The sequence below is a fragment of the Grammomys surdaster genome, unplaced genomic scaffold (genome assembly GCF_004785775.1).
Source record: "Grammomys surdaster isolate TR1022 unplaced genomic scaffold, NIH_TR_1.0 174, whole genome shotgun sequence".
Classification (NCBI taxonomy): Eukaryota; Metazoa; Chordata; class Mammalia; order Rodentia; family Muridae; genus Grammomys; species Grammomys surdaster.
Window position 1 is genome coordinate 2481689 of NW_021604622.1, and position 9159 is coordinate 2490847.

Genomic DNA, 9159 nt, shown 5'->3' on the forward strand with positions numbered 1-9159 from the left:
CTCTCTCTCTCTCTCTCTCTCTCTCTCTCTCTCTCTCTCTCTCTCTCGTCGTTGTTATTGTTGTCATTGCTGTGATCCAGGGTTTCTTCTTGTGTAGTTCAGACCATCTTCCTGCCTCAGCCTCCAAAGCCCTGAGATAACCTACCTAAGCCACCACACCTGCTTAAGGATCCCAATTTGCTTCAGCTCTGAAGCGCCGCCAGTAGGGAATCTCCTCTACCATATGCTCTTTAAAGAAATAAAGAAAAAAGAATATAAAGAAGGATTTTTCAATTCCACACAGCCTTCACTTGTCGTCACCCCTTCAGATTACTTACCCTGAAAGAGACAGAGCTAGCTCCTCCCATGCCTGAAAGGCTAGAGTAGCAGCGGAACATTTGTATCAGATTGGGTCCTCTTTGTCCACTGTGAAATCATATTTTAATTATTTGATAAGCATGCTTTACGCTCTGTATGCACATCTAAGATTAACCTGTGTGCTAGAGTCTAAAATCCGACTCTTTTGGATCTGTACACACGTCGTTGAATTCTGTGCTCTGTTTAAACACCATCCTTACCTAGAGAAATAGAGGAGGCTACCTGACAACTGTCAACACTGTAAGAATGAACCCTGAAACTCACTCTCCTTTTACAGTGACGCTTTACTGTGAAGTCTCTCGGGAAGGGTTTTGTGTTTTGCTGTCAATTGCTTCTGCAGAATTTTGTGATGTTTATAATCACTTTGCTAGAAAGTTGTTGAGCAGAGGGAACACAAGGCAAGAAATTCCACTGCTTAGCCTTGTGCTCCCTCCCCACTGAGATATAGTCCTCACTATCTCTCTTCAGACTGCAAAGCACTGGCTTTTGTATGCTAAGAACACTAAGCACCGTGATCCAAAACAGAACACCCCAACATCCAAGAAGGTAACAGATGAGGTAATGCTTTTTGAAATTACTGAATCCTGATGCTGGTTCTATTATTGATCATGCTGCAACCTTGGCAATATTCATTACCCTCCCGGTGTTCTCATAAAATAGGAGTCAATTAAGTTTGTTTCGGCATCTTTTTCTACCACCAACTTGTAGCTTTTACAGTTCCTCCGTCTCAGTTGCACACGTCAGAAGTTCTTTTTTTCTATTTGAAATCATTGATTAAATAGCGATTGATACATTATATATGCATCGATTTTTATATGTATCAATTTGCATGTAACTTATATTTATATGTATCAATTTGCATGTATGTATGCATGCAATTTGCATTACATGTGTAAATTGCAAGGATTCATTGGAGTTTCCGAAAAAAAGGATCTCTTTAATTTTTTTTTTAAGTCAAAAATAGTGTGGGATAGAGAAATAACTGATTTGGTAAAAGTGTTTGCCGGCAAGCTTGCTGACGGAGTTCAATCAGCAAATCCCTGGTAAAAAACTGTATGTGGAAACATGCACTTGGAATTTCAGTGCTGAGGAGGCAGAAATGGGAGGCTCTTGTGGATCGACGGGCACCCTGTCTATCCTGATTGGTGAGTCCCACACCAATGACAGACATCTCCAAGGAGATGAACAGCAACTGAGGAACAAGAGCTAAGGTGTCCTTTGGACCCCACATATATGTCCCTCTCACACATAGGAACATATGCATACAGACTGAAAAATCTGTAGAATAGCCCAAAGCCTTCACACGGGTTACGATTTCTATTAAGTTTGTTGTTTTGGTTTTTGGTTTTTGGTTTTTGAAACAAAGTTTCCTTGTGTAACCCTAGCTGTTCTGGAACTTGCTCTGTAGACCAGACTGGCCTCAAATTCACAGAGATCCACCTGTCTCTGCTTCCCTACTGGTGGGACTAAAAGCACACTGCTGCCCAGCCAAGTGTTTTGAAATTTTAAAGACTGTCAGCAATGTCTACAGCTCAATTTATAGGATACAGGCTCTGAGTCTCCTGGGTTGGAAATTACTCATCTCAACTCATCTCTGATTAGGAAGTAGCTTGGCAGTTTTAACCATCATGTATCCTGTGATAAACTTCTTTTATTACTAGATAACAATTACGTGGCTCAAAAGTGGTCATTTGGTAACTTTGGCATCAAGTATAAATTTTATGCTACCTGCCTTTCCAGTAATTTTCCCTGATTACGATTAGCACAATTCAATGAAAATGATAGCTTTTAAAACCCCAAATTAAATCAAAAGAATATTTCAGCTTTGATGTGTAGTCAAAGAAATGGACAGATATCTATGAGAGATTTGTGTAATACTTATTTAATATATATTTGAAATGTTAATTTTAATATACTAAATGTAATTTTGTTGTAGATTGTGTGTGGAATTTTGTCATGTGAGAAGAGCTGCCAATAAAATGCTTTTTCTGCAAGTGACCCTGCCTCGTGCTTCCCATCCACATGAAGGTCATCCGCGTTCCTCCCCCTCAGCTCACTCTCTATCTACAGGAGAGGCCTATCTGCACCCTCCCCCCGTGTCTTATTCTGCTTCCTATTCATAACCAAACTCTCCCCCATTGCCTCTTGATACAGTGCTTCCTACTTTGTCTTAGAAATAGATAACTAAGTACAATTCTCTTCAACTCCCCGCAACCAAAACTTAACCTACGTTCGGACTTCTCAGACCATACGACACCACAATCCGAATTCAAAGCCATAACTGAGGACTCCATTTCCCCCAACTTCTCTCTGAGCTTCTTCCTACATAATCCTTCTCTTCATTGTCCTTCTCCCTCCCCTTCCCCGCCCCTCCCTCTCTCCCTCATCCTCCTCCTCTGCCCCATCTCTTTTCTCCCTCCCTCTTTTCTTCACTTCCTTCCCTTCCTATCTTTAACTTGCTGTGAGTGCTTTCTCTCTGTATGTTGAAACTATACTAAAACATTTCTCAACTGTAAGAGAACCTGAAATTTTAACCTGAACACAAATCCCGCTTCACCTACAACCCATTTCAGCATTCCTTTCTCCTTCCATTAGCCGAAAATGGTGAAGTCCATGTGCCAGCTGTTGCTACATGCCCCAGATTCCTCCAATTGTGTGGAATTTGATGAACCACAGGCTCCCAGTACGGTACTCTGGAAAGCATCACCAGACAAGTACGTAGATCAGGATACCTACAGGCTGTCCTAACCAACCATTGAGGATAGCAGGGGTAGTAAGTAACATACAGACTGTTCACAGAGCAAGCTCAGCTGAGGCCTCCCTAGGGGCCTGGCTAACCCCTCCCTGGAGTCCCAATCACTCTACCTCCTGACTTCACTGGGGCAGGCGTGCACTGCGGACACAGGGCTCCTCCACCTTTCCTAGTTGGCTCTCGTTCCTGCACCTGTTTCTTCCTGTCCACCATTTTGCACTTTCATCTCATTAAGCTGTCAGCTTTCCAAGGAATCCAGAGCGAGCACAGTGCAGCTTGAACCAGTATTAAAGCCTGTATCTACACCCTGGAATAAACTGAATCAAAAAGTGTGAGAGTAATTTTAAAAGTCATCTGTAAGTAACCCTAAATATGAATTTGGGACTTAGCTGGGCAATGGTGGCACACACCTTTAATCCCAGCACTTAGGAGGCAGAGGCAGGCGGATTTCTGAGTTCAAGGCCAGCCTGGTCTACAGAGTGAGTTCCAGGATAGCCAGGACTACACAGAGAAACCCTGTCTCGAAAAAACAAAAAAATAAGTAAATAAATGAATTTGGGGCTGGAGTTTGAGAAGTCATCACCCTGTCTGTCCTTTCTCAAGTTCTCAAGATTCCAGTTCTCAGTCTCCAGATTGCTCCAACTTGGCCTCAGGTACTGTCACCTTAAAGTCCTTTCTACGTGATGTCCCAAAAGAGCCTCAGCCTCATGGTAGTTAATTTTCCTTTTCAGCTTGACAAGGTTTAGAATCACCTAGAATAGGAAATATATCTCTGGGTGCTTCTATAAGGGATTTTCTTTTTAGAAAAGTTTAACCAAGAAGGAAAGACACACCCTGGATGTGGACCAGGGTCTCCCTGAGATCTCACACTGAGTAAGAAGGAGAATGCAAGCTGAGCTTTCAAGATGTCTATGACATCTTCCCGAGTGTGCACACAACGAGACTAGACACTTCACTCTTCTGCTGCTGTTTCTTCACCACATGATGGATGGTAGATGTCTTAGTCAGTGATCTATTGCTGGTAAGAGACACCATGACCATGGCAACGCTTAAAAAGGAAAACATTTAACGGGGGCTGGCTTACAGGTTCAGAGTTTCTGTTCATTATCACCGCAGGAAGCATGGAGGCACTCAGGCAAATGGTGCTGGAGAAGTAGCTGAGAGTTCTACAGATGAATCCACAGGCAGCAGGAAGATAGAGGCACTGGGTCTACCTTATGCATTTGAAATCCTTAAGTCCACCCCACTGACACTTCCTCCAACAAGGCCACACCTCCTAATGTTGCCACTCTCTAGGAATCTATGGGAGCCCATTCTTATTCAAACCACCAGAGTAACTCCTCAGTCTTTGAGGCTAAATAAACCCTTGGTTCCTTCAGTTTCTTTAGTTAGGTATTTTTCACAGCAGTGAGAAAAGTAAATATCCATATCATCTTCATAAGACTCCAAGTAGAAGTCTTCCTTTGACCTCAAGTTCCTTATGCTTCCTCTATATTCCTCCTCATTGGCGTCTCTCTTAGCCTGCCACTCAAGCTTGAAACCTACACGTTTGTTTCTATACTTTATCTTTTTTTGTCTACGGAGACACAGAGCCTCCATATACTTGCATAAAGTGATATCTGAAGCTATAACTAATATATTTAATAATAGAAGAATGATGGGTGATGGCTCTATAAGAATGTTGTAAGCCTGTACAGTTACCACTGTTCTTCTAACTTCTGTTTCAAATGCCCTAAGAGCTTCAAGGAATCGGTCCCTATATCTATTATGCTCCCCAAAACATAAGTGACTGCCAACCAACTTTACATTCACGGAAATGGCTGTGATCAAGAACAGGTTGATCACGATAGTGTTCCGAGCTGGGATTTCTGAAAACAGATGAAGGGAAAGAGTATAGATTTACAACTTGTCTCTTAGGGATTGGTATCTGCAAAAGGAATCGAGAGGAAAATTGAGGTGGGGGAGGGAGGGGTTGAATGTGATGCAGGCCTGGTAAAGCTTGGGACAGAGAAGTCTTCGAGAAAATGTTTCATCAGCGGACTCCCTTTACACAAGTAGTAGGCCTCTCAGCAGAACCTCCCACACTCATTACTGTGTGAACCTCCTCACCCGATGAGAGGGACGGACTTGTGAAAAATGACAGCAGCTGTGGCAGACTTGGAAGTGACAGAAGGCTGCCAGCACACCCTGCTCACTTGCTTGAGACAGTCAGCTAAGTCACATGACCTTAAACGAGATTCTCAACTTCGAAAGCCCTCAAGATTCTTTATTTATAAACTGTGAAAGCACACGTTTAGTGGTTAAAATCAAACTCCTGCCTTTGAAATTGTATGCGTGCAGGGTAGAGACGTTTGATCCCCCCGGAGCGGGAACTTGAGGCAGAATTCTAGGTTATGAGCCACTCCATGTAAGTATGGGAACCGAACTTGGGACCTCTGCAAAAGCAACAAGTACTTTTAACCACTGAGCCATCTCTCCAGCCCCAAAATTACTTTAAAAAAAAGTCAAAATGCATTTGTTTACACATTAAGTTCAAAATCGTATTTTTCCGACGTAGTCTGCCTTTGTTTTCTCAAATGGTTGGGGCCTCTGGCCTTCTCTGACTACTTTTCGTAGATGATTGTGTCTGATGAAAAACAGGAACTGGCGTTCGTGGTGATGAGATGGCGTTCGTGACGATGAGATGGAGGGAGATTCAGCTTTTGGTCTGAGCACGGGACAGGTCAGCGAGGACTGTGACCAACTATAGACTATAAGCTCCTGGCACAGGAGTAAGTTGCTAATTGTGATAGGTATTTTCCACTCCCCCCCCCCCCCCCCCCCCCCCCCCCGCCTTTTCAACCTTGCTCCTGGTCTGTGCCCTTTGAGCCTCAGCTTTATCAGCTCCCTGCAGCGGATCCCTGGACCGCTAGCCTCCAGGTTCACGTGACCGGCACCGGAACGGCTGCAGTCTATCAAAAATACAGAGAGTGGGGGTTTCTTCAGAATCTTTCTGGGGTAGTCATCACTGCTCGGTATGTCCTTGCTCCCTTCACGTTCCAGCTCTCTCAGGCACACCCTGCCACAAGGACCAGCTCCCTCATTTTATTGCTTCTTCCTCCTCTGGCTCCTTCAGGATGTCAGACACACCCAGTGTCAGCACAGGAGATTCCTCTTTATCTTGTAGTCTCCACAAACTGTCTACACATTCGTAAACAAGCCTTTTAAAGTTTCCTCAGGCTTGTCAGTTAACCATTTGTTTCCCACCTAAGCCCTAAGGATACTTGACTCAATTCTAACAGCTTCTGACTCCATGTCACCAAATGTTTTCAGAATCTAGATGTAAACTCAGCTTCCATGCTTCAGTACACACTAAAAATAAGAAAATCTATTTATTTTTATTTATTTTTTTACATTTTATTCGTTTACATTTCAAACGATATCCCCCTTCCCAGTTACCTCTCCACCAACCCCCCCATTCCATCCTGCTCTCCTTTGCAATTATGAGGGCCTCCACCCATTCACCCACTCCCCCCTCACCTCTCTAGAACCCCCCTATGCTGGGGCATCAAGCCTCCCTCCTCTCCCAAGAAGATCTATTTTTAGAAGTAAATCTATTTTTTACAAAAGTGTTACTCTCCCATTCTTTGGTTTTCTAAGACACTGCAAATACAATGGCTTGAAACCAAATAGAAGACACAGGCCTTTAACCCCAGCACTTAGAGGTGGAGGCAGAATGTCTGTGAGTTCAAGGGCAACCTGGTCTACAAAGTGAATACCTGGGACACAACAGAGAGACACTGTCTGAAAAACAAAGAAAAGAATTCAAAAGGGCAACTGTGGTTTGAGATACATCCTATTGAGCCCCGTACTCAGTAGCTAATGGCCAAGTTCTTACCAATGAAGAGCAAAGCAGCATCTTCTATGACACCAATGTCAACAACTTCACCACGGTTCCTTGAAACAGGTCCTTGAGACACTGTGATATTTTCCAAAAACTATCTAATAAGTTACCGAGTTTTACTTAGATATGGAAGCCATATCTTCCTTTCTAACTCAGCGATCTTAATGCATCTGTAATCAGATGCAAACGCATTATCATAGCTCAGCGCTTCTTAAAGCTATCATTTCTAAAGTTAGGACAGAGTTGAGTTATAATCCATCAGCTGATACAATGCTCTTGCTGAGCCTCGCCCTAAGTAGGAGCAGCTATGTTAAGTGAAGCACTGAAATCCTGTTGCCTCCCACATACCTCAAGGGACCAACGTTTTCTCATTTTTAATACATAAAGATCTCAAAGAGATGTGCTAAACTACAGTAGTTACCTAACTGCCAAGATATAAATAAATATGCAATGCTAGAAAACCAGACCACACAGTAATAATAGGCACAAGACGACTGTTGTGCATTTAGAAGAGAAACAACAGGGAAATTCTCTTTCATTTGGAGTAGACAGTACAAAGGAACCTTGGAATATATTGGTTATTTTTCTTGTTGCAATGGAAAAATACCTAAGAGGTGGGCACTGGTGCCACACGCCTTTAATCCCAGCACTTGGAAGGCAGAGACAGCTAGATCTCTGTGAGTTCAAGGCCAGCCTGGTTTACAGCTCAAGTTCCAGGACAACCAGAGCTACACAGAGAAACCCTGTCTTGAAAAAACCAACAAAAAAGAGAAAGAATGAGAGAGGGAGAATGAAGAAGAAGGAGAAGAAGGAAAAGGAGGAGGAGCAAGAGGAGGAGGAGGAGGAGGAGGAGGAGGAGAAGAAGAAGAAGAAGAGAAGAGAAGAAGAAGAAGAAGAAGAAGAAGAAGAAGAAGAGAGACAGAGACAGAGAGACAGAGAGAGAAGGGAGACAGAGCTACACAGAGACAGAAACACAGAGACAGAGAGGAAAAACCAAAAAAAGGAAAGAATGAGAGAGACAGAGATAGGGACAAAGACAGTGAAAGATAGAAAGAGAGAGAAGAAAAGAAAACCTAACAGAAGTAATTTAAGGAAGAAAAGGTTTGTTTGAACTTGTTGTGGGGTAGTTACCAGAGAAGACCACTCATACATGATTTAATCCAATAGAAAGTCCTTATTAGCAGGTCTGTGACTACATGGACTGTTTAAGATTTCTTGAGAGAGTGCTCTCAACAACAATTCTGAGGTTTAGGAAGTTGGAGACACGGTGGAAGAAGTTGAACAAACACACAACTTCACTTCACGTCTCGCCTCAGCCTGTTCCTGGAGCAAGAACAGCACTGACTATACCTCCCTGTGCTCAGGGAGCTGGATATTTGCTCCAGCTCAGTCACTGCCTGCCAGAGGTTCTCCTCTCCAGCTGGATCACTTAGCTCTGATGCTCCTCTGGACCCAAAACACAGCTCCAGAATATCAGCAGGGCAACAAATGTAGCAGCCGAATCATGCAGCCGCTGAGGGACAAGTTCTCCTGCTAAAGGGCATCAGGGATAGTTATCAAGAATAAATCTGCAAATTTCTGCAAGGAGTGATTCATTCAGAATAAAAAAGGGCATAAACCTGTGTTTAATGGACCAGGCCTGACAGCCATCCTTCTCCACATCATCTGGCTTGGCTAGGTCCTCTCAACATCCCTAAGCATTTCAGCTAGAATATCAACTAAGAAACAAAATCAGGACTGAGTCAGTTTTGGGGCACTCTCAGTTGAACTCTTTGCCCTTGCAATGGGCCTAAAATCCTGTTTCTCAAATTACTTTTAACACACAAGTCTCAGCTCTGTGTGGTGTTGTAAGTTCTCCACTCAGAAGGCTGAGGCAGGAGAATTAAGAGTTTGAGGCCAACATTGGATACCTAATAAAACCCTGTCTTAAAAAAAAAAAAAATCCTACAGCAAACCATAAAAAAAAAATATCCATCCACAAACAAAAGCAAGTAAATGACGAGATGCATGAGTTTTTATAGCTAAGTGTGCAGTGGGGGAGATGTCTCAGAAAAGCCAGAGGCAAGGGGGGGCCTGCAAGCTCAGAAATTAGAAACCAGCTCAGCAAGGCAACATGGCAAGATCCTATCTCAAAACATAACACAATTCCGAGAGAGAGAGAGAGAGA